We start from the raw sequence: 26,438 nt of genomic DNA, 5'->3' as shown, positions 1-26,438 counted from the left end.
CGACCTCCAGCTCTCAGGGCTCGGGCTGGTGACCCTTGGGGCAGCAGCAGGAACCGCTCTGACCCTGCTTGTGGGGGTGTCCCTGGGGCTGAGCACTTGGCCCAGGGCTGGTGAACTGGGCCGTGGCAGGGCCCGTGGGAGATGAGGTCTCCAGGTGCTTCCCCCAGGCCCATCCGCACTGGGAGATACCTGCTCCTGCTCCTGCAGCACCCCCAACCCCGGCCCCAACCCCAACCCCGGCCCCGGCCCCGGACCTGGACCTGGACCTGGACCTGGACCTGGACCTGGACCTGGTCCCCCCTCACCCCGGCTGCCCCCGCCCCTCCCTCACCCATTTCTCCTCAAGCTGCTCGGCCTCTGCCCCCTCTGGCCCCGCCCCAGCCCGGCTGGGACTGACAGGCCACCTCCGGCTCCGCTGATTGGCTCAGCCGTGGCCAATGGCGCAGCTGTTGTGGGGCAGGCACAGGCAGCCCGGGCCTCTCCTCACGGAGCCGCCCTGCGCCCGCTGCCCCCCGCAGCGCAGCCGCTCCTCAGCCCGCCGGGACACTGGGCCTGCGGAGAGACGGCCTTCAGGAAGGGCCATGGCACCGGGAGCGGTTCTCTCAGCAGCGCAAGGTGTGTGCACAGCTCTGCCGTCCCGCAGTACTCTCTTGGGGTCTGGGCCTGCTCAGGGAGGGAGGGAAAGGAAGGGGGGGAGGGCAGGACAGGGGACGGGACAGGACAGGACAGGAGGGGAGGTGCCAGGAAGGGAGCTTCCCTGGGTTTGCTCTGCATTGGCAAGTCTTTCTGAAAATGCGGGTCTGTCTGTGCTGCCAGCCACAGCCCCAGGCCGGAGGAGCTGCGTGATGGGAGCCGCTCGCATCGGCCAGGCCGGCACCTGTCAGGAGACAGGGCTCTGCCCCGGTCACACCGCCCGTGCTGAGCCCAGCACCAGGGCCTTCCTCAGGCCTCGCCTTTCCCCGGGCGGTGAGGAGGAGAGACGCCCTGTCCTGGCGTGGCCCAGGGCATCCTCGTGTGGCCAGAAGGACAGACGCAGCCCCCGTCACTCTCCCCATGGGGGCTGAGCGCTGGCCTTCTCTTCTGTCCCTGGGGCTCCCCAGTGCTGGCAGGCCCCACGGAGCTTCAGGGCCAAGCAGATGCTGGGGTGCCAGGGGCTTCTGGGGCTCAGGGCAGCTTTGGGCATGTCCGAAGCTGAGGTGTGGCTGCCCCTTTGGTTCTGCAGATGCCGTTGTTTGCTCCCCCCTTCATGGTCAAAACCATTTCTCCTCATGGCACATGGACTGGACAGAAGCCACTTCCCTGTTAGTCTGGCAGGACTTCAGGGAAACGAGGTAACAGGACTAACAGGGAAACGAGGACAGTCAGGGAAATGAGGAAGTCACAGCATGCATACAGGTATGAGGAAAGTACGGCTCTTTTTCGAGCCGTATCCAAGTTTTTCTGCTGTTTCAGATCTGAACTCAGACATTTGTGTGCATCCCAGCACCAAAGTCAGGTTTTTTTCCTCCAAGCTGCACAGCTTTTCACCAGCAGAAGTGAGTTGGGCTGAGCTGGCCTTTGGGATAACTCGGCTCCTTTCTTTTTTCATTGTGTGCCTGCTCTTTCCCTTTTTTCCATCCTCTTTCAAAGGTAATTCTGATTTGACTTTCTGGACAGTTCATCGAGTAGGTGGACACAGGATATAAGGATAGGCTGCTCTGTACCTCCGGAGCTATAGGCTGAGCTATTCTACCTTTAAGGGCTAGATAGGTATGGGCTATGGGTAGGGTTAGTGTTTGCCAGTTATTCTTTCTTTTGGGGTCCTGTGATGGTGATGGTAAGGTCATGGTAAGGTCACAGTGATGGTAAGGTCATCAGCCTGCAGCTCTGCAGCAGTTAGAACTACCACTGAAAGAGTTTTGATGGCAGATGCTGTTCTGTGTCCTTCATTTTCAGTAATCATTTCATTGAGCTAGAATTATTTCTATGCGATTAGGTGATGGGGATCTTCTTGCACTGGTCTTCTGTTTCTGGAGCGTGTCCTGACAGCCTTTGTCATCCAGAGCTTTCCCATCTATTCCCGAGAGGGGTGATGGCCACGACATGGAACGACTCCTGTGAGTAAGTGCTTCACCAGTAGGCTTGGACTTTGTGAATCTCTATGGACAAACGTATGTAGCAGGTCCTCCATCCAAGAATTTTGATGTGCTGACACTCTAGAGTGAATTTGGAGGTGTTTCCTCCTCCTCCTCCTCCTCCTTCTCCTCCTCTTCTTCCTCTTCCCTGTTCTTCCTCCTCCTTTTTTTCCTCTTCCTGCTCCTCCTCCTCTGTTTTTTGTCATTGTCATCCTCGTCCTCCTCCTGTTCTTCCTCCTCCTCCTCCATTCCTCCTACTCCTGCTCTTCTTCATGTTCTTCCTCCTCCTCCTGCTCTTCTTCCTCCTTCTTTTCCCCCTCATCCTTCTTCTCTTCCTTCTTGTCCTCATCCTCCTCCTGTTCTTCCCCTGCCTCCTGTTCTTCCCCTGCCTCCTGTTCTTCCTCTGCTGCCTCGTCCTCCTGTTCTCCTTTCTCCTTGTCCTCCACCTCTTTTTTCTTTCTCCTCCTTTTTTTCTTCCTCTTCATCCTTTTCTTTATTCTCCTCATCCTCCTTATCCTGTTCTTCCCCCTCTTCCTCCACCTCCCCTTCTTTCCTCTCATCCTCATGTGGAGAAGAAACAAGAGTACCTCTTAGGTTTACTTAGCTAAAGTCTCATCCATTATTACGCACACCAATACACCATGCAATGCCATGCCAAAAAATACCAAAGATGAGAAATCATGATTAATTCTTGCATTGGTGAACTCCTCATGCTGCATGTGGAATCAGGTCCTAAAAATGTGGCTGCAAAAGCAATTCCCTGAAGTGCGGTGGTAGTTATTTACGTAGCGCTGGTGCTGGCACACCAACATCTATTTAGGAGGCTGGATTTGACCTCCAGACATAAGGTCTTACTTCTTAATTCTACCTAAAGAAAATGAAACAACCAGTGCCTGTGAGGACAAATGCTCCTCTTCTGTATCTAACCAAATGGGAAATATTGCCCGGGCTTTCTGGGAGAATTTGATGGAACCTTGACCACCGCAGTTCCTGTTTTTAAGCAACAGGTATGTCTTGTTCACTCAGTCACATAAACCACACATAAAACACATGGCATGATAGAATCTTAGCTGTGGACAATACAAACGTGGAAGAGACTCCGTGAGCCTCATCTAAGGAAGGAATTCTGTATTTGCTTGTATCCTGCTGACTTCTAAATGCTTGTGAAGTGTTTCTTGGATGGGATTGCTTACCTGAAGTAGGGCCTTCTGCCAGAGCGATCTAAAAGTAGCTGAATTCACTAACGCCTTCATTTTTTCCTTCTTTTTCTCCCTTCCTTTCTGTCTTTCCTGTGTGTCACTGAACTATTTTCTCCCCTGTTCATTTAAAACCTAGATCTCATCAAATACTTTGCAGGTGTCAAGTCCTGAGCCAGTAAAGCACTGTGGGAAGTCAGCGCTCTTCCCGTTGGCAGAGGTAGAGTTATACCCATTAGCCTCACAGTGGGAAGATGTGTGTATCTTTTCCCCCCAAAAGTATGAATTGTGTAAGGTTTGCTCTAGTATCGATTTTAGTCTTTCCAGAAGCATAAATTAGTAACTAGTGGAACAGGAAGAGAGTATAGGCAGTGCAATGGCCCCAGGGACCTAGCTTTTCTTACACACTTGTTAATGTGCACAGTTTCTTGAAGACCACACAGAAAAAAATACGCTTCTTTTTAGAAAAATTAGCCTCATCACTATCATAGAAGCAATGCTCAGGACAATAGCAGAGACAAGAGACAAGGGCATCCTTCTTCATGAGGAGCTGGCTACCAGGATTCAAAAGGAAAGCTTTGGTTCTAGGGACTGGAAGGTGCATTGCTGAATCGGGGACCAAGAATAAGATGAGAAAAGTAGCCTTTGAGATCATCGGGAATCTCTATGAAGAGCTAGAAGTTGTAGTAGCATATTAAATGCTGAAATTGGCAGCTGTCAGCAGTAATCAGGAATCCTAGGTCAGGTTTCCCATCAGTCCTAGAAATTCTCTGTGAGTCTTAACTATACCTTGTAGAGGTTTCCCCTTTGATACGGATGAATCACTCAAAAACCTTTGAGGCTTGGTGTGCAAATATTAGCCTTCTTGATGACTGAAAGATGAAGATACATGCTGCATTCCAGGTAGATAAGAGAGGATGCTAGCACCTCACTCGTACACTTTTTTTGCATTTTTTTTTCCAGATCACTTCCTAGTTCAGTGAGGAAAATGGTTCTCTGGATCCCATCTAGTGGTGTCCAGCCATATGTTCTTGCTGGTGCAGTTGATCCCTCTCAGGGGAAAAAAAGCGCAGAGAGTGGAAGCCCTGAAATCAAAGTATTTCATGCCTTGTTCCATGGATAGTAACGCTACTATTTGACTTTACAGGAACTTGTACAAGTGGAAGAAAACCTGCCTTACCCTACAGGCAGTCCCTGGCAGTAGTAGAGTTTGTGGGTGTGTGTTCCGTTGCCAGCAGTGCCTGTGCAAGGGTGATTACACCTGACTGTGCTCAGTGATGCCTAAGGGCATTCGACTGCTGCAGCCCTGGGACGGCAGAAAGGCTGGTAACCTGCAGTCAGGGACGGCAGAAGTTTTTGAGGCGTCCTCTTACAGGACAGCAGCAGGCTTTGAAGAGTGCTGTTCTGGAGTAAGGCTGTTGCTGTTGGAAGTCAGCATTAAAAGTTGTGATGTGAGTGTGAAGCTTGTGAAGCCCTAATGTGGGGGAAGGACGGGTGCTTGTCCACAGGAGTGCGGAGTTTGTAGTGCCGTTGGTGGAAAAGTGAAGCTGAGCCTGTCAGCATGACGTCTGCACGTTGGACAGGTTTTTGTGATCTCTCTCTCAGTGATTGCTCAAATGCATTCCTACAAGCCTAATATAATATACAAAATGAATGTCAGAGGCTCTGATTCAAGCTGAGAAAAGCATGGCAGGAGTGCTAAGCACATCCTCCTTATCTCTAGCTCTTGCAGTACATTAGTGCTATTGATGTTTTCCAGTGTTAAGGATCTCTGCGATGTTGGATTGTAATTGGATAAATAAAATGTGAGAGAGTCAGCTTACCTTTTCAGATAGCAGAGCGTCCCAAATAAACTGTGTTCATTATCACCTTGAGGGTGTCTTAGGTCTCAAGGTTATTTGGCAGACATCTGTGCCATGCCACTGTAACTCCAAACCGCAGCTGCTGTGCACCGGAGGGGACTGGACTGCTGTCTCCATGTGGCTGGCATGGCAGGGGTCTGGCGCGGGGGAGCCTGTCTGCTTCAGCACACCACACTGCTCTGCTCCTCCTTCGTCTCTCTGCTCTGTGGATTAACTAACTTGGTCGTCTCCCCCTCCCTCCCCTATGTCTTCCTTTTTGCTATTTCACAGTATTTCACAGGTGGTGACAAAATAAAATGCCCAAGTGGGTTAAAATGTTTTTTATAAAATTCTGAGAATTGGTAAGTTTCGAAAAATGGTTGGAGCAGCCGCTCTGCCGTCTGCAGCCTGGGAGGCTGTTGCTGATCAGCTCTGCTGAGTCTCTTGCTGTGCCTAAATGCATGCCTTGTCTTGAGCCTTCAGCGCAGAGACATGAGAGTGAGGGGAGGCAGTGGTGGGGGTGTGTGCGTCACCTCCACAAGACAAGGAGGCCACTTCTGCCGCAGAGGGCTCACAGCACTAACAATGCTGGGCTGTAAGCGGCCTTTGGAGACTTGAGCTGTAATGGTCAGAGCTTGGGAGATGCCGTGAAAAGCTGTAGCTTCCAGGAGATGTAGAGATGGTATTGTTAACCTTTTTTGTTTCTTTCCTTTCCAGCAATAATGGGTTGATTTCTGCAAAATCAACTTTGTGGGCCCGTGTTGGTTGAGAGCAATGAAAACTGAGTTTGGGGGGTTAGGGGGAGCTAAAAGGTTGTAAACACTTTAGTTGCCCAGTCCCTAGGACTCCACCTCTTTCTAAGGAAGCAAGTGGAAGAAACCTGCAAGCCTGATCAGAGATTATGGGCTATGTCCTTAAAAAGAGAACATTTTCTTCTCCATACTAATAGCCAGTCCTTAGCCTGATGCTTTTAATTTGTTTAGGTAAAGATCATTTCTTTGCAGCTAGCTCAAAACTCATACAGAACACTCTAAAGTATTGAAGAGGATCATGACCTGATACAGGAAAAAGATTGTGGAGAATAATCAGCTACCTGCTTGCCAGACAGCCTTCCAAACTCTGAGGAGTAGTAAAGGTTACCAAAGGCTTGAGGGCTCCTACTTCACTTTGGTTTGATAGCATCTCTTTTGTATGAGACCTGTATGGAGTGTATGGACAAAAGATAGACCTCTTTTGTATGGACAGCAACAGGCAGTGCCATAGCCTGACAGGAGTAACCTTCTTAAGCTGTGGCAATGAAATGATTTTGCAATCAAATGTCCAAGTAAGCCTTCAAAACCACCACCAGTTGGGTTGCATGCTGGTGTAGATTGGTGCTGAGCCACTGGAGTCTGTTTCTGTGTGAGAGAGCAGGTGCTTCAGTTCAGCCTACTCCTCAAGGAGAGTCCTGACAAGAAGATCCCCAAACCTGGAAATAGCTGTTAGTGTCCAGTGGTATTATCCACCGGAGCAGTGGTGGAGCAAGGTTTTCTTTCTAGCAGCATTCACAGGTCTCCACTTCTTTTCAATATATCATCTCATGAATGAATTTTGGGAAGAGGAAGGAAATAATGTGTTCAAAAGCTGTGTGGTAAACATAAAAGAATTGTGCTGGGAAAATAATGTTTTTCTTTTTTCTCTCCCTCTGTTTGTTCTTTAGATTTCTTCAAGTACATCCCATTCAGGTCCTAGTGATTTAAGAAAACAGTGTGGAACATCAGCATTATTTCAGCTGGCAGAGGTAAGATGAAAATCCTGGGGACTAATTACCACAGGTGCAGTGGGGCAGAGAAGTTCATGATGTTGATTGCCAAAGTCTGGAAGGAAGAAGAGTGCTACAGTTATAATGGCACTGTTGCTTATAGAAGCCTAAGTGATGGTGGCTTGGGTGCCGCAAGTCAGGATCTCCCCAGCCTAGCCATCAACTTGGAGGTTTCTAAGAGTCTGTGCTGCAGCTGAGAAGAAGTACCAGTCCCTGGTGGCAAAGGGATTTTCCAGTCACCACTGAAATGGTTTCAATTCCTTGTTTTAGGGTTTGGGGTTTTGACTGTGGGGCTTGGCCAGGGGGGCGCGAGGAGTTGAGACAGAGGGCTGGATTGGTCTGTTACTCAGATTAGGGCATTGCCATTACAACTGCCTGTTAAAGGTCACTAGCCGCTTTTATTTAGTTTGGATTTTTGTGCTGTATTTTGAAGTGGGGAATAAACAGGTCAATAACTTCTATGGAAACTCTGCTGTGATACTCTCAGCGGATCCTCCTTCTGGGAACAGTAAAAACCAATGGCCTGGTATTCAAATGTTGTATTCCTCTGGTTTCTAAGCTTTTTTAAGCTTTCCCAATCTTAAAGATTGATCTTTAGGTTTTGAAAATCACAGGCTGTGTTTACATTGCTGTGCAGTAAAAAAGTCGCAGAAGTACCTTGGTACCAAGCACCCACCTCAGCATGGTTGTGGGGTTCTCCTCTGCACAATTTAACCTGCTTCCTAATAGACTCGGTGCTGCCCAAGCTCCGGTGTTTCCAGTGCTCAACCGAGCTTGACCTGAGCCACATCAGGAGTTTCTACCCTGTGCAGCAAGAGTTTCACAAACTTACGACAAAGCATTCTATCGCTGCTGTTATGCTCAGACGTATATTGGTGTCAGAGATATTTGTAGTTTGCAAGGAAAAAAGGCCTTGCCGATGTGAGAAATCTCAAAGTGACCTTAGTTTGCAAGGAAAAAAGGCCTTGCCAATGTGAGAAATCTCAAAGTGACCTAAAGAGAACCCAGGGATCTGGAGGGTACATCCATCCTGACCACAGGGCCCGTGGGCTGAGCTGTGGGACAGGGAAACTCCTGATGTCTGGTTCAAAGCAAGCCTCTCCCATCTGGTTTTGCTCCAGGTGGCTGTTTGGTTGGCATTTGTTTTAAAAACAAAATAGCACTGGGAATTCAGCTTGGGAGCTTTGGGAGGGAGAGTGAGAAGAAGAAAGCTTGTCTTCCCAAGGGCAACTGCTTGGTGCTCTGAAGGACGACCCTCTGTGGCAGTGTCAGCGTAGCTTACAGGGGAGGCAAAACCAAGGGGCTCTCCCCAGTCAGTGCTGCAGGAAGATGGCAGTTTGAGGGCCTTGTTACAGTTCTTCTTCTGCATATCACTGTTCCTCAGACAGAATGAGTGTTTTGGTTTCCATTAAAGTGATCCCCAGGAGGAGATAACCATGGCAACCACTGCTGCTTTGCAGTTCTTTGCAAAACAAGTCTGTGACATGAGAAGAAAGATTTGGAAGGCTTTTTTGCTACCTTCCAAATGATTTTGCACATTCCAGTAGAAGAAAATAATCTCGATTACTGAGATTGAATTAAATATTTTGTCCCCCCTCCTTCAGGACCATTTGGAAAACGGAGGAAATAATTGTATGTGGGACTACTTGGGGGTTGAGGGGGTCTGGATGCGAGATTGCAATTAACTTGTTGGTGTGAGATATACTGTATATCTATATACTATACTGTATATAGTGAGAGATACTGTATTGTTCCTTTGCATTTAGGGTATTCTGAAAATGAATCTCGCAGTGGGTTTCCAGGTGATATAAAAAGGCTCTTAAAGGATCATGGAAACAGCACTGAGATCAGTTGGAGTATTTTCTATTAGAGCAGCACAGCCCACCAGCCTTATTCTAGCACTTAGCCATCATCACGCCGCATCCGTTTCCATAGGGCTTCAACGCATTTTTCAGTGCTGTCCTTTAGCATAGTTGGCTTTCCTGAACTAAGGTGCCAGAGAGATTCCCTGTGTAATGCTCCTGTTAATGTAGATAAGTAATGTTAACATTGGTTACAGAGATAAAATGAAGCAGCATTCTGTGTAGCAAAGCTTTCAGAATGCCATTTGTTTGAAGTGCTGCTTCAGAGAGCAGACAGAAACATCATGTTTCTTGTGATACTTCCCAGGGTACAGTGTGCAAGTGCCATCCCTCCAACAGTCATGCCAACTTTGTCAAGTTCAGGTTTTCCGTAGCAAACAGAATTAAAGACGAGTAGAAAACGTCATTGTTCCCCTGTCCTTGACGGTGCTATTTATACTCTGCCTAGCTGGGCGCATTGCCTTTTATTAAAATCCCATTCCTTCCTATGCCCCTGCCTGGCTGCCAACATTTGCTGGAACAGAGTGCTTGTACAGGACAGCATAGTCATTGCAGGCAGAAATGCCATGCCACACCATCCGATTCAAGTGGTTTCTTTTCATCTGGCTATGAGGAGCAACAATACCATGGCTGTGGATTTCCTGAGCTGTAGGTAAAGCTAATTACAGTCCTTCAGGCTGGGCTGAAGTAGGGGGGATGTTGGGTTTCAGGAAAGCATGAGCTAGTTGCATTTTTCCTCTCACAGCAAATAAAAGATGAGGGGAGGAAATATAATCCCCCAGAACAAGTACAAAGCTAATTCCCACCCCAAAGCGTCAGGTTTTAGAATATCCCCAGAAGACTGAAGAGATTGACATTTTCTCCTGGTATGAATTGTTGTTGTTTTCATTCTGGCGTAAGGACTTTTACGTGAAGTTATTGTATTGGTTTGTTCATTTATTGGCTTTATTGTCTTGTTTTCATTCTCCTCCCAGAACAGACACATCTCCTGTATGAATCTGTGCAGCAAACAGAGCGAAATGTCACCAGTGTGATATTGATCCCCCCCCCCCGCCCCTAATTTTAGTATATGTAACTAAGGTAATCAGTTTGTACTGAGTTACAAATGCAGAAGCTGGAGCACACATTCTTGTCCCAAAGTTTGATTAATATATACTAGTTTGATATTTACAGTGTGTGTGCGCTCATCTCTTTCCCCCTCTCTCTATGTAGATAGGTGTGTACATACACACACGTGCTCCTAAATAATAGAGTTTTTTTCTCCAGGAATGGAGTTACATTTAATTTGATTGGTTTTGTTTCCCCTTTAGCTTAGCAAAGTTGGAAGAAGAATTTGAGAAGAAATTCAACAGCCTCCCTCAATACAGTGCTATTACCTTTGACAGGAAAAATCCAGCTGTTCCAAGGAAAAAGAGAAAGGTTGGAAGCGGCTCATCGGAACAACCAAAATCCAACGATGGTGGATGACCATGTGCAATACATTCTTCAGCAACAACAATGCTACGAGAAGCTCAGGAATGGACACTTTCTTACTTGACTGTGACACGTGAAAAGTGTGAAGTCAAAGAGAACGTTTTTCTAGCCCTGAAGTGAGTTGGTTCTCACCTGGGCTGGTTTTCAGGCTGTACTCTTGACTCCTGATTTTCATGCTGAGTAGAACTGTTTAGAGTTTGTGCATGAAATAGCAAGCAAATTTATCAAAAGCATGAATATGTGTGAGGTAAGTGAATTTGACAAGTATTCCCAGGAGAAAAATGGGGAAATACTAGCAGATGATCAAAAGGTTACATTTTGACATTTTTCAATACATAGTTTTATGCCAGTTGGCATTTCACTGTAATTTTAGGCTCCATCAATTAAGACATAAGATACCAGAGATGTCTGAATGAAACACTTGGATGGTTTTGTTTCACCAAGATTTAAACTCTCTGCCCTAAGTTTGGAGCAAAAATTGTCCTGACCGAATGCGCTGGGTTTGGCAGGGACAGAGTTAATTTTCTTTATAATAGCTAGTATGGGCTATGTTTGGATTTGTGCTGGAAAGAGTGTTGATAACACAGGGATGTTTTAGTTGTTGCTAAGTGATGTTTGCACTGGTCAAGGACTTTTCAGCTTCCCATGCTCTGCCAGGTGCAGAAGAAGCTGGGAGGGGACACAGCCAGGACAGTTGATGCAAACTGCCCGAAGGGCTATTCCATACCATATGACGTCATGCTGAATATGTAAAGCTGGGGAAGAAGAAGGAAGAGGAGGACATTAGGAGTGATGACATTTGCCTTACCAAGTAACCACTATGCGTGATGGAGCCCTGCTTTCCCTGGAGATGGCTGAACACCTGCCTGCCCACAAGAAGTAGTGAATGCATTCCTTGTTTTGCTTTGCTTGCGTGCGCGGCTTTTGCTTTACCTATTAAACTGTCTTTATCTCAACCGATCAGTTTTCTCACTTTTACTCTTCTGATTCTTTCCCCCATCCAGCCAGGGGGGAGTGAGCGAGCAGCTGTGTGGTGCTCAGTTGCTGGCTGCTGTTAAACCACAGCAGTCCTTTTTGGCGCCCAATGTGGGGCTCAAAGGGTTTGAGATAATGACAGATTTAATTGGAATTTGCTAGATAGACTTCATAGCTGTTATTGTTGTTTAGCTATTAATCAGCAGGCTTCTGTGGTTGATATGGGGCTTGCTTGCCTTACTGTATATTAGAGTATAGGGCTTGTTAGTGGCTGCTTTTTTACTTTTGCTGCTTGCCGTGCAGCTATACTGCTTGTCATCTTACTGTGCTGTGCCTGGGAACATACTGATAAGAGCAATGGCGATGTGAGTAACTTGTACAAAGCGATACTGAGAGATACTGTTATTGTTCCGTTGCATTTAGGGTGTTCCAAAAATCAATCCCACAGTGTGTTTCCAGGTGATAAAAAAGGCACTTGAAGGATCATGGGAACACTACTGAGATCAGCTCGAGCCTTTTTCTATTAGAGCAGCACAGCCCGCCAGCCTTATTCTAGCACTTAGCCATCAACACGCCGCATCAGTTTCCATGGGGCTTCAGCGTATTTTTCAGTGCTGTCCTTTAGCATAGTTGGCTTTCCTGAACTAAGATGCCAGACCCGCTTGAGATCAACTTACTGCTGCAGAGTATCTCCGAGAGGGACCCTTGTCAAATGCTCACAACTGCTTAAAAGTCCCAGGGGTAAGGAAGCTGTCAATTTTCAGCTAGAAAGGATTGAAAACAGTATTCCAGTTGATTTCAGAAGGCAGCAGCACTACAGGAAACATATTTTCCATGTCGTTTGTAAATTAATCAGTTAATGCCTCCTCATTTCTAAATGCACGTGGCTGTGCTTTTATGAACACAGTAGGTGCCTGTCAAAACAAAGCGCAGGCATATCAGCCCTGAAACAGGAACTCTGCCCCTCCTGTCAGTAAGTTTAAAAATGCCAACCTCGCCATACCCCACAAAACCCAAAGAAAAACACCAATCCAAAACTCCAGCCATAAAAGTATCCCACCACTTTGTGTAGAAAAAAAAAGGAACTGCTCCAATTGTTGAAATAAAGGTGTTTGCTGTGACAGAGGAGCCTCTAAAAGCTGAGAAAACTCATTTCCTGTGTTGTATTAGACCACAGGCCATACTATCCAAACAGCTCTCCTCAAGAGGTCACTACATTCATCAGAAGAGAGATTCAAAGCCTTCCTTGGAAAAAGCTCTTGTCCTTTATTGGCTAACGTAGTGGAAGAATTCAGGGGAGCAGCGTTAGCAGGCTCTGGGGAAAAATATCGACGTGCAGAAGGTGATGCCTCACTCCAGTTAGTCATTCCTTCTCTCTGTGTTTAGGAAAGCACAGACAGCATTGCTGTATCACTAACTCAAAAGTTCTGGAAAATGTGCCTTTGGAGAGGAACACCCAGACCTGGACAAAGAGACCTTCTTTCCATGGCAGGTCTTACTAGAAGATTCACCTTTCCTTCTTTTCAGAACATTTTGTACCTAGTTCTGTTAAAAAGGAAGTCTCATCAAGGATTTTGAAGCTTCATGCTCCATATGCCACTCTTTTCTACACGTGGAAAAACAGGCCTATGTTCTCTCATGGCAGGCACACCCACGACCGTTTGGTGGTTTTTCAGAAGCAAACAAGAAATTGGGAAAGCTCTCTGTTGGAGTCTAGCATTAAACAGTCCAGTATTGACCAGTAACTGAAACAGAAGAGTTCATAAACTGTTAATTAGTTCTTGTATTTTTTATTTCCTGCCAGTCCCTCCAATCAGTCAATTAGAAACAACAGCTCCATGAAACTTGTATACAACTTGTATACTTGTAAACTTGTATACTCTCATTGCAAACAGAAGACTAAACAGAAACCGGCACAAAGCAAGTGGGAAAGGGGACAGAAAAGAGGAGGAAAAGGCTAATCTCACTGTGGGAGTGCTACCTGTACATTACAGTGGTTTCCTAAAACCCCACAGCTTGGCTACACTAAAAATTCAGCCAGGAAGGATCACAGTTGTGCTTGACGGCGCTAAAACAATGGGCATGACTCTCTGCACTTCTGCAGCCTCGAAGGACAAATACCAACTAGAGATCCTTGCAGTGACTGAAACACCAAGACTAAAGCAAAAAGGGTCCACTCTCTTGCTTTGGCTGTAGTAACAGGAGGGCAGCAGCACAACTTTGGAAGTGTAGAACGACAGCTAACATAAGAGCAAGACAATGAAGAAATATGCAGAACAAAAGCTTTCATGCATCCTTTTTAAACAAACCTTCACTAATTTTCATTTTGCTGCTGTACTGTTCCACAATAACTGGCAAGCTTCCCAGTGCTTTATTCCTACCGCACTCAGATCCAGATCCTGCTTTGAAATACATACAGAAATATGTGTATTAAAAAACCAAACAAACCCCCCAAAAAAGCTGACACTTTAGACCAAGACCTGAGTTAGCTGTAAGAATAAAGCTAATTGTGTCTCCAACACGAGGAGCACCCGAAGCTGCAGTGCTTTGACAGTGAGAGAGAGAGAGGACTTGTAAAGAGAGATGCAAGGCTTCCACCCTCCCTATGGCTACCCACAACCCCGTCAGGGACAGTCAGAGCAAACAAGAAGGGAATGGTTTTGCTTTGTCTTTCATTTACTTTAATTATGCCTAACTATAATATCTAATTAAAATACTTTGTTCCTCCTCCCCTTGAGGTAGAGTCCGTTTAACGGGAGACTGGCCTCTAAATACTGGAGAGCTTGACCGGGCATGGAATCTTCTCTCTGGGGGTGACCTGGACCTAGAACGAAGGTTACGACTCTTGGTTAGAGAGGTGGAGCAGAGGAACTCCTCCTGATTCTTCTGGACAATCTGCTTCTCTGTTACGGACATGTAAACAGTTACCTGGAAAACGAACGCCTGTGCTCCTTTTTAATCCTTTTATACTCTGTCATTTCCTTAGGAAAATCGGCGGTAGACTCATCAGGTTTGGACTTTCTCTTTTCTTTCTTTCTCTTTCTTTCCTTTTGCACTTCCGTGTAACTGCAGTCCGATACGCTATCGAAAGACAAAAATGAAAAACAACGCAACTTCATTGAGCCAAATACTTACTCCTCTTCAAGTCTCCGTTGTTCTCTGTAAAACTCCTCCCTACATAAGGGATGCCAATGGCATCCTGGCTTGTGTCAGAAATAGGGTGGGCAGCAGGACTAGGGAAGTGATTGTCACCCTGTACTCGGCACTGGTGAGGCCGCACCTCGAATGCTGTGTTCGGTGTTGGGCCCCTCACTTCAAGAAAGACATTGAGGGGCTGGAGTGCGTCCAGAGAAGAGCAGCGTCCAGAGAAGAGCAACGAAGCTGGGGAAGGGTCTAGAGCACAAGTCCTGTGAGGAGCAGCTGAGGGAACTGGGGTTGTTTAGCCTGGAGAAAAGGAGGCTGAGGGGAGACCTCATCGCTCTCTACAACGCCCTGAACGGAGGTTGTAGTGAGATGGGTGTCGGGCTCTTCTCCCAAGTAACAAGTGATAGGACAAGAGGCAATGGCCTCAAGTTGCTCCAGCAGAGGTTTAGATTGGGTCTTAGGAAAAATTTCTTCACCAAAAGGGTGATCAAGCCCTGGAACAGGCTGCCAGGGAAGCGGTTGAGTCACCATCCCTGGAGGTATTTAAAAGACACGTAGACGTGGTGCTTAGGGACATGGTTTAGTAGCGGACTTGGCAGTCTTAGGTTTACGATTGGACTCAATGATCTTAAAGGTCTTTTCCAAGCTAAATGATTCTACGAGTCCGTGAATCTCTGAAGGAGGTGCGTGTGTTGTTGGGATGGTATTTGGATGAGCCATGGGTACCGCTGTTGGTCCCAAGCTGATGACGTGTGTGCAGGAGCTGGGGGATATCCTGCAGGGGGGACAGTGTAGCCAGCAGATGGAGGCTGACCAGGTGCAAACTGAGGAGGGAACTGTGGTGCTGGTACCCCCGGAGGAAGAGGAAGTGCATGGGGTGGTGGAGGAGACAAGGGAGGTGGAGGCACAGGCACAAAGGCTGCCGTTGATGCTGCAGTGTTGGGGCCTGAGGCCTTTGGGTATGTTCACTGCGTGGGCGTCCTCGATTTGAACTTCTAAAGAAACCCCCAAACACGTGTCACTGTTTGTTACGCTCTGCCCTGATGTTCAAGAGGAAAGCGAAGGAAGCGGGAGCATGGTGGCGAGCACTTCTTGTTCCCAACTTCAGCATTTTTCTCCCTGCTTTCTCTTCATTTGAGACTACACTCATTTCTTGACCCTCAGACTTGCCTTCCACATCCTCACCCCCAACAGTTCCCTCAGTCTTCTCTCCTTATACTCAGCTTCGCGACTCTGGATGGAGGCTGCCCCTGCTTAAGAGACGCCCACCTCCCATGTGCCAAGTGCCCACCGCGTCTCTGCCACTCCTTGAGACGCTTCATACTTCACACTGCTGATCTTCAAAGGACTGCACAGATATTAATTAATCTTCTCTCAAACTTCTGGTAACTTCTTCCACATAGGCTGCCTATGTTGTTAGAGTTAATTACCACTTGATTTCTCCACAACTCTCTGGGCATACTTATTTCATTAGAAACCATCTATTGTGTGTGTTATGTGTTAAGGCCTCGTTTAACGGGTTACAAGTAGTAATATATTGAATTTCTGTGGCATACTTACAGTTCCCAGCCTGGTCTGCCACCGGCTGAGCGAATTGTTCTGCCTCTCCTTGGATGCCCTTTTGGAGTGGGGACAGGAAAAAGAAAAATTCCCATTCAGTTTATCTGAAGATCATTTTTTTAAAAGAAATTCTACAGTTATAGTTACTTACCAGTTGTGGATGTTGATTGTCCTTGGGGGCCCAGAAGACTTGCAAATGCCGGTTGTCTTAGCAGAGGAACCTGACAGCCCGTGTGAATAAATGCAAGGAGTTGGAAAATCACCTCTGCTAAGATACACGAATCACTGCGGATGTTGAAATAAAACTTACCTTGTCTTCCAACACACTGCTGATGGACCCAGGGGAAGATTTATAAAGTTCAGCGGCAGTCACCAGAGCAGCAGGAGGGACAACAGTCATGAGCAGTGGTGGAGGTGGCAGCTGCTGCTGCTGTTGCTGCTGGAACTGCTTGCGCAGCATTTTTGTGTAGCCAGTGCCATTTTTGAAGTTGTTCACAGCCTAGAGGCAGAAAAACATTTACAAAAAGGCAATATGAAACTTCAGTAGATAGATGAACAAAAGCCTCCACAGAGTAAAATGACTTGTGTACTCCTGGAAATGATATCAAGCCTAAAATAAATCAACATACAGCTATATGAACACATCACATTAAACACCGATATCAAGGACTGGTAACTCAGAGTATCTGTATTTAAAGTGCCTCAGTGTTAACACCGAAATTGAAAGTGAGGCAACCATGTTAAACCAAAGTGTGACCTGAATTTGCCAGATTGTCTCTAAACAGCTGTAAGCTTCTGGAACAACAAGTAATGTACTTGAAAGGTACATTTAGCCTTATTCAACTTGGCCTTGCTTAAGGAGGTGTAAATTAGCCTTTTCTTCCTTTTCAGCTTTTTACAAATAGTCTTTTCTTACAAACAGTTGACGTAAAAGTCATCACCTTACCTTGCGTAGGGCCTTGTTGGCAATTAAAGAATCCAGAGAAACATCTGTCTGATGGCACGTTGGGCATGTGTGTTCTTCAGATTCCAGTAATGATGTTCAAATACCTGTGTATGTTTAGAATCATCCAAACAGTGTTTAGCCAAACAGAGGAAATTTTGGGGGTTCTAATCAACTATAAAAACATGAAGATGGGTAATGGCTGAATATGGACTTGAAGTGAAAGCATGAAGCTATACATGTTCAACAGTGTAAAAAATTTCTAGTATGCAGCAAATAACGAGACAGATTTGATATTGCACTATTGCAGCATTTGAAGATGTAGAGTAGGCTGTGTCTCGATGTTTTGACTAGTCTTCTTTCCACTGTCTAGTACAGTGAGAAGTCACCAACTTCCAGGTTAATGAATAAAACACGTCTCAAAAAACCATGAGTAGGTTTGAGTTCTGAAGGTCTGAACCAGCTCTCCCGTGGAGAAGAATGTGGATTAAATGCCTAACTCTGCGTTTGGTGCAGACTGCAGGAAGTCACCAGAGTTGGCTATGCAGTTTTTTAGGACAGAAAGGGTGTGGACAAACTAAATGCATTCACTATCTAATACTGTCATCACCTGCACAATTATGCGCTCTTCTCCTACTCCCCCCTCTGCATGTAAAGAGGCTTTCACTAGGTACTACGTTTTCTGCTTTTTTTTTTTTTTCTTCCCTTTCTAGGAGAAGAGTCCTTTCCTGTTCAGGGTATACTTAAGTATGAAATAGAGCTGGTAACAAAGTCATTCCATTATCTCCTCTCTCTGCTTTCAGAAGATCAGCTGTGATGTTTTGAATTAACAAACGTGGGAGTAACACTTAGAGTCATCACAATAACTGTTTCCACAGCAGGGAATAACAACTGCATCAGTCATTAACTCTTTACAAAGCAGACATAACAACTCATCTGGAACAGGGTCATCTGAGGAGGAGGAGGAGGACGGCTCCTCTGGTAAAAAGGGAGGCTTCTCCTTCTTTCCTCTGGCATAAGCTTCCCTGGAGGGGGGTGGGGAAGGAAAAAGGAAAAAGTTAAACGTGGGTAAAGGAAAACTCTTCCAAGCTTTGGATTCTATCAAAGGAAGAGAACAGCTGGAGTTCTCCTCCCTCCACATCAGCCTTCTACAACGTAGGCTTTTAGTTTAAACTACTTTTCTATAGCCACAACACAATCTTCCTTCTGCAGAACTCTCCCATTCATTGGATCAAATAAGAAATTAGCTCAGACTAGAAAAACAATTGTTTGACAGCTACAAATCAGGTGAGAAGGATCCCACCTCTCCTTTGCCAGAGGGTAAACGTAAATTGCAGGCTCAGGATAAAGTTAGTCTCCGAGTAAGGACATTTTATCAATGGAAGAAGTCGATGTTACAGCTTCTACAAAAGGAGATCCAGGACAGAAAAACAGAGGTGCTACCAAGTGCATTTTAAAGCCGCCACTCTCGTCAGCACACAGGAGTATTTTCTTAGGTTATAGCAACTACTTGATAAAAGTCTGAGGGGGAGGAAATCTCAATCCAACCGTTAGTTGACAAATGTTGCCAGAAGCCTTTGAAACATAAAGCAGAAGCAAAACGAGCTTTCAAAGAGAAGGACTACACTGTAAACATTACTGAAATGTTGTGCAGAAATACAGATTATTAGCGTACCACCAGATTTATCAATGTCCAGGGCCATGAACAGTAGGACCACCCTATTGTAATATTAGAAAGCATCACAGATTTTATGGTTAAGAGACAATGACAATGCTTCCTGCCCCGTAACTACAGATGATGGCCAACTTGGTTGCATTGCCCCTCAGATATTCACGCGTGGTTTCTCTTGTTCCCTTTTTGGTCAGTCCATTTAATTCCATACTTACGCACTAATAGTTGGTATGGCATATTTCCCAGTGCTTGTCAGCATGGCACCCTTTGTAGTGGGGTCTTTCACCTCCATCATGAAGCTCCTGGGAATCCCTGTGCTCTTTTTAATTCTGGGAACAGGCTCAACATTTTTATCCTGTTAAGAAAAGAAACGCAGACATAGCTCATCTTAAGACCCACACTTCCAATGACATTGCAATGATTATTTTAAGCAGCAAAAGCCTTCAGGGCTCTCCTTTTACCTAGCGTCAGGCTTGCTCAACTGAAATACTTATTTTCCTAAATAAATATAGCCAGGATGTCCCCAAGGCTTGAGCAGTGTTTTGAACTCCCTCCACATGCTTTGGCTTCACTTCAGGTTCCCTAAGGGTGAAATATCCCTTAGCTCACCACCCAGTCGGACAAGAGACACAAACCCGCTCCTCGTCCAAAGTGCAATTCAGAGTGAGAGCTTCGTTCGGTGCTCTGAATCAGTCACTGGGGAAACTTATATTCACCCTCTCCATACGAAGGTTGAATTCGTACCTCATGCATATGCATTCAGTGACTTACGTCACATGGCATGAATGTTCAGCCAGAGACTGGTGTAGTTACAACAGGCAAATATTCAATAGATGGCGTCAACAGAAACACCCTGGTTTTCTACGGAATACTAAAAACTGTGAACTGTCATCAGAAAGACTTAAAACCAGAAAACTTTCCAGTAATATTGAAATATATAAAAATAAGCATCAAAGTTCACAGAGAAAGATCTATGGACGTATTCAATGTCAATGACCTAGAAAAAAGAAAATGTTACATTTCTAATTCCAGGTTTCCCTTGAATTTTGAAGGGCTTTGCAACACTGCCATATAGCCTCTCTATTTCACCCCAAGAGAAATGAGTCTTAATAGCAGTGTTCATGTATTTGTTACCTAACTGCCAAGGGAAACACATTAAAAACAAGCTAACACCAGAAGTCCCCCACAATCTTACCCCATGTGTTGGGCAGTTCTTTATATAGTGGCCAGGTTTTCCACAGCGAAAGCACGTATATGATGGTGGAGGTGGACCCAAGGGTGTCCTCACGTAACTAAAAGGGGTTTGGGGAAAAAAAGAGAAAGGCATGCATGTGTCGCTCTTGTTAAAACCAACACCTCCACAATTTTTTCCAGAATCTTCATAGAACAGATTTGACATTATCCACACTTACTTGATGGGATCATACTGGTGGCAAGACTGTATCATCACAGCTTTTACTTTCTCTTCCTCGGGAGCATTGGCTTCAGCCAATTGGCAGTCTGTTTCACAGGGAATTGTTTGACACAGGCATTAGAAACGCGTTTAAGCCCACACAGCCAAAGACAACCCCACTCACCCCGTCCTGTGAAGAGCAGCACAGCGCTAGCTGAGGTTGCATGAAAACAGCTGCTTCTATAAAATACAGCTGTCCTGAAGATGTTCTGGGGAGTCCTTACGCCATTACATGGTGTCTATGTGCCTGTTCACCTCCTTGAAAAGAGCCTTCTCGGGCACTCAGAACCTTCGGCTCTGTTTGTACCTCACATAAAGGCTTGTGTCACCAACCCCAAATCTTCAGCATCCAAAGTTTGGATCTATAACTGTAATAACTAGAAATGCAGAAATGACCATGCAAGTGTCCATGTTCCAGAAACACCTCTAATTCGGCTGTTGCAAATGTCCATCACTTACAGCCAATTAAATTCTTCTCTGAAACTTGTGTTAGTTTCCAATGCAACATTAACAAAACATATGAAAAACGGTAAACAGCTTCTAAAGTGCTGCTTCTTTGTGTCTGGAACATGAGTAATACCACAACATGACGTTGAGGCTGATGAAGTGCTCCCCTTCTACCTTCCCAAAATGGCAACTACTCCTTACAGGACAGTATCAAAATATACAGACATTTTAAAGTGAAAATAAACACTTTAAATTCTTAAAAATCAAATTAATGTTTTGTTCACATTACAAGAGTTATCCAGCTATGGATCACAGTATAAGATTTAAAAATACAAACCAAACACTTTTTTCCTTTAAGCACTTGACGAGACTATAGATATACCTGAGTAACCTGGGCCAGAGAAATAGGGACAGAAGAGTCATCAATCTGTTCGCAAAAAATTAAACACACATTCATGTTGAACACATATTCATATTAAACACATATTCATATTCAAACACAAAAGCTAAGTGATACCATGTGAAAATGCAAAAAATACACTCCAAACAATTTTTATGGCAAGAAACTAAAAGCACACAACAAGCTATACAGACAGACATAGCACTAGCTATGGACAGGCAGATGTAGAACAGGGCACCATGTTCAGTTGTGCAAGCCTTCAACCTACGTGATCCAAAACCCATCATACATTATCTGTACAACACAAAGTCAGTCAGGAAATATTCTAGCGTATTCCATATGAAATACAATGCATTACTAGGCACAAATACCAATATTCACAGGAGAACTGTGCAAATGAGGGCATTACTCAGTTTTTACTATGCTGAAGCAAATGCACTATATTTACAACATCGACTATCTTTTACTGGAAAATATCTACTAAGGTAATGTGTGGAAAATTAATACAAGGCTACATTGTTTAGAATTAAAAACAGTGTGTAGAAAAAAGGCTGAGATTGGTTTTTACGTACTGCTTTTGATGTTGCACTCACTGGCTCACTTCAACTTCTAGAAGAAGAAAGAAAGGTGATCAGAACTTAAAAGGCGGCACTTGTACCCAACATAAAGCAGTGAAAAGAGATTCTAAAACCTGAACATCAAAACATTCTGTTCTGATACTCTAGTGAATGTGGACATTTATACGTATACGTAAACTGTTCCCTCTTGGTACATGCAGTGCAACTAAAAAACCCCCCCAAAATCACATTTCTACTTTGTCACAAATTACTCCAAGACTTACAGATACAGAACACAACAGTGCAAGCGAAGTCCTCAGACATTTTTTCTCTGTGAGTAAGTATCAAAAATATGAAGTCTCTACTACAGTATTGTGTTCTTAAATAATCAACCATGAAAGTAGGAAGGTAACTTTAGCCAATCCGTATATCCCTAGCATTACAAGTAGGTACCAGTCAGAGTACTTCAGTTTCTAAGAAAGAATAGGGAGGCTCTAGACACTTTGAAGGGCAAGTTTACTGAAATGAAACAAATCAGCCATCTGACAAAGAAATAACAAAACTGCCAGCAGCATCGTCTTTACTACAGTGTTTCTCTGTGGAAGCCCAAGCACTCTGTTCAGATATCTACCATATTTAGCCATGAAAGTGCCAAAATGTGCTCAAGGTGTTACATATGCTATATTGACTAAAAATAGGCACAGAAATCTCACCTGAAAGCAGTTCCTACGATTTTTTGGGGAAAAAAAGGTCTTAACTGCCCGAATTTGCTTTAAGATAATCTTGAAAACACTACAATATTGTAGGAAATAATTATTACATTTGAAAACTTGCTGAGATTCCACATACTCATTGAGTTGTGTCTGCATGCTACTCATCACCAATCAGACATGCAACCATTGATGGCATTAACAAACAATTCCTACACCATCCAAAGTGTCCCATGAGCAGAGGCAATTCAAAGGCTGCTGTGGAATTCATGTGAAGTTTACATGCAGAGCCACAGAAATTCAGGGCTTTTTGCTTGCAAATGCTTCATGGGTACCAGGACGCTGCTGTACCGTTTGTTCAAGGCACACTGTAACTCATCAGCCTACTTTATTTACTGAGTAGCAACAGCAGAAAGGCATGGCAAAACCACAAGCTAATAATATCTACTAATGGTGGTGGAGAGGCATATCTTGAAGAAGGCTGGAAAACATGACCATTCTAACAACGCTAATGCAGCTGATAGAGATCTGGACTGTATGAATACACAAATGACAGCAATAACCCTGGAGTCAGGATGGCAGTTGAAGATCTGTAATTTTAATCAAAACACCCGATTCTCTGTCCTCCAAACAGCTTAGGAACACAGAATTAAATCCTGGAGCACGCATATCACCTCAGGGTAAAAACCGACCTGGAAAGAGAACTGGTAATATTTGTTAACATGCTAAACTGCTTACTGAGGTTCAAATTTGGAAAGGATTAACTACTCCTTCATCGCACTCACAGAAAAGACAACACGCTTTAGGATAGCGTTCTTCTTCTCTTGCCGGAAACGGACATTGTCTTTAGGAAACTAATAGGAATCATTTAGAGAATGCAACTTCATGTTTGCATGGTTCCCCAGCTGGCAACCCTTTTTCCTCTATAGCTAGTACGCACAAAACCCAGATTTGGGACGTAAGAATACCTGCCATATCCCGCCCCGCCTCCCCCAAATGCAAGAAATAGTCAAGCCCTGAGAATCAGACTCTTCTGAGATGGGAACAAAGTCTCAGTTGACACTACAATGCCTATCTGTCTGGACTATAAAAGCACTAAAAGCAAACACATATGATGAGGAATCTCTCCACGGAGAGGAAACAGGATCTACAGCCTGGGTCTCAGAAAAATCAGCCCCAAGAACAAACCCAACAGACTCCTCTTATTTAAAAGTTACCATTGTTGGAGTTTGAACCCCATGTCCCAGCAGGCCTAAAAAGGTAAGTCTCCTTTGGGACAGATACAGTAAAATCTACCCCATGACAACAAAAACTAACAGCAGCTTTAACGAGAAAGATACAGTCTGAATGCCTCTGTAAACTAATACCCATCCAAAAAGTTCACACACTGGAACCCCTAGCAGAGAATACCATGCTTTACGGATACTCACATAACATATGTTTTGCTGGTAGCTTTAACTCCTCGAACAGGGATTCTCCTAACAATTACCGATGAGTTCCCAGGAATCGGGGCATTATCATCTGTGTATTCTGAAAACAACACAAACCCAGAAAAAAACATGAGTCAGTTTGTAAGAATGTATATTAATATGTCATTACATAGCACTTCACAGAATCCCTTTCAGATTAAAAAGCAAAATGTTCTAGGTAACATCACGCTTTTATCGTCTCAACACACTAACAGGACATTTCAAGAAATCCTCAGGTCTGAGAATCAAACACAAGCAGCAACATCTTTTCCATTTCTTAAAAATAGTTTGAACGCCAACAGCAAAAGGGGCTCAAAGGTCACTAAAGGAGAGTCTGCTAATGCACGAGGTTCTTTCCTGACCTAGCTTACGTTGCTTTTGCTGCTCTTAGGCTACAAAACCAAGACATCTCTGGAGAAAAACAAACCACAGCAAAGTCTCACCTGCACAAACCACATTCCAAAGTCTGACTAGCTTGCCCTGCAACACCACAGGCACTCAGCTAAAGCATGGAAACTCTGCGCCATTGCTTTCATAGCTGTTCACTAAAAACGATTCACCCATGAAGATTGACAGAACACAGAAGACAGCCTGCCATCTCTGTCTATTTCTTGCAGCTTAATCCATCAACAGCCACACTTCTCAGCTGCTCAGTGCTTTACATTGACATGGAAACACAACTGGCAGGGCTACACTTTGGATCACAGAGATTTTGGGGTTTTTTGAGCTTGCTTTCACAAGTAGGGCAGAATTGGCTCCAACTAAGGTGGTATCTCCCCTCTTAAGCTCATCATCTAGTTTGAATCAGCCCAAGGGACGTGGATTCTTTCGATGCACTTTTTGCAGAGCAGAGAGACTCAAAAAAAATGACTTATGAAGACAGCCTTGAAGAGCCTTTCGAAAGCAGCGTGTGCCTGAAGCTATCCATGCTTTGCCTTGGCTTACACCATGTTAGTCTTCTGAAGAGAAGGAAAGCCTTCTGACCTTTTATGGAAGGCCCAAACAGAAAAAAACCAACTCCCTGAGACACTTGGACTGAGTCAGCTTAAAACGCAAAGATGTCTCCATGAGCATGGTTTGTATGTTGTACTCACATGAGCTGGCCGTGACTAAATATTTTAAAGCACTCTCAGCAGCCATTCCCTGTCATCTGCCTACAGCTGTACATACTAAAAGCTTTGCAGACGGAATCAGAACGATGGTCTGAAAACCAAAGCTGCTGTATCTCCAGTCAAGCTCTGTCAGGGCGGTTTTGCTCAGTGATCACACTCAAAATAGGAATATTTCACAATTTATGCTCCATTTTTCAGTATATTATTCCTACAGACAGGAACCTCTCTTAGACCAAAACATACCTACCAGAAGACATTATTTCAACCACAAAATGAACAGTTTACTTCTACTTCCAAATGACAGAATGCTTCTTCAGAAAACTGAGAAATCATTTCGCTGAAACAAAATTCCTGATCTTTCCCCCTAGGGAATCAAACAGCAAGCTTCCTCTGGACTTCAGAGCAGTTTCAAACTGTTGGAGAACTTTCTCCGCCAGATCTCAAAGAAATCTGGCAACTTTGGTATTATAAGTTATCCTCCCACATTTCCTTATCGTTTTACCTAGAAGAATTCCAGGAAACCAAAACTTTTGTAAGCACTATATATCGCACATCAACCATGTATTCTTCTACGCCTAGCTCCGCCTCTAAAACACAGACCTGAAGGCAGCTGTCAGAACATCAACTACAGAAGAACAGCTCTGTGAGGCCCCAACACAAGTCACAGCTACCGATCGTGGCCGAATCACATTATCGCTTCCACACCGCTTAATCCCCAGCACCGCTTCCTGTCCTGGTCCCCTCGCGTGCTGGCAGGATGGGCCCCAGACTGACTCACACTACGTGGGCACAAGCCACAAAGAGCAGAGTGCAGCTCCCGCAGGCCAGGGCTGCTGCGGTGCGGTCTGCGACGCCACCAGCCAGTCGGACCCCGAGGCCACGTGCCCGCTGCCCCCACGCACCTTCTTTGGTCTGGGCATTGGTGATCTGCAGGTCGCAGTTGGCCACCTTCAGCTTCTCGCAGCTCATGATCTGGCGCTTGAGGTCGCACAGGGAGATGTTGAGGCCGTTGAAGGTGACCGTATCATAGTTCAGCTTCGATGAGAACTTGTAGTGGACGCACGACATGGTTGGGGCCAGGCGGTGCCTGCTCCACAACAGCGTCTACCGTGGCAGAAGACGCCGCGGCCTCTGCACCAGGTTACGGCCTGAGGCGGCACGGGGAAGGGCCTACCGAGGGGTCAGGGCAAGCAGCACAGGGTGAGGTGGAGTGGGCTGAAGGCACTCAAAGGCAACGGCACTCGGCCTCCGCTCCCTCTACGCGCGCAGCGCTCCCAGGTCTGACTGCTTGCTATGGGGGCCCCGGGGCAGCTGGTGCAGCTCCCCCATGTGCTGCCGCTGACGCCTGTGGCTGCTCCCTGTCCCCCTGCCTACAGCTGGGCACAGCAGGTGGTGATGGGGACACTGGTGCCCCAGCAGCCGATAAGGCTGCAGCCTCGGGCCATGGCCCAGGGGGAGCCCCTGTACCCCACAGCTCAGCATTGCATGCAGGGCCTCCCTGTGCTCCACACCCTGCCTAGCAGCACCAAGATCTTAGAGGCCCCTGACAATGACATGGTCATCGAGGACAGCGTCACCGACACCAGCCCCCACCAGCTTGCCCCGAATCTGCCACGCAGCAGAATGAAGACAAAGCCCAAAGGTGAGGTTTGGGGGTTGGCAGACCCCACGGGCTGGCATCCCGTGCCCAGGAAAGCTTGCATCACCCC

General features: G+C 45.5%; 1 pseudogene; it reads right to left on the bottom strand.

Annotated features, from left to right (window-relative positions):
• Positions 1-20,851: 20,851 nt before the first annotated feature.
• LOC142403966 (E3 ubiquitin-protein ligase RBBP6-like) lies at positions 20,852-25,797 on the bottom strand (annotated as a pseudogene).
• Between the last annotated feature and the right edge of the window lie 641 nt (positions 25,798-26,438).

The sequence above is a fragment of the Mycteria americana genome, unplaced genomic scaffold (assembly GCF_035582795.1).
Source record: "Mycteria americana isolate JAX WOST 10 ecotype Jacksonville Zoo and Gardens unplaced genomic scaffold, USCA_MyAme_1.0 Scaffold_49, whole genome shotgun sequence".
NCBI classification, from domain to species: domain Eukaryota; kingdom Metazoa; phylum Chordata; class Aves; order Ciconiiformes; family Ciconiidae; genus Mycteria; species Mycteria americana.
The sequence above is the reverse complement of the archived record's forward strand: the minus strand, read 5'-3'. Positions and strand labels throughout refer to the sequence as shown.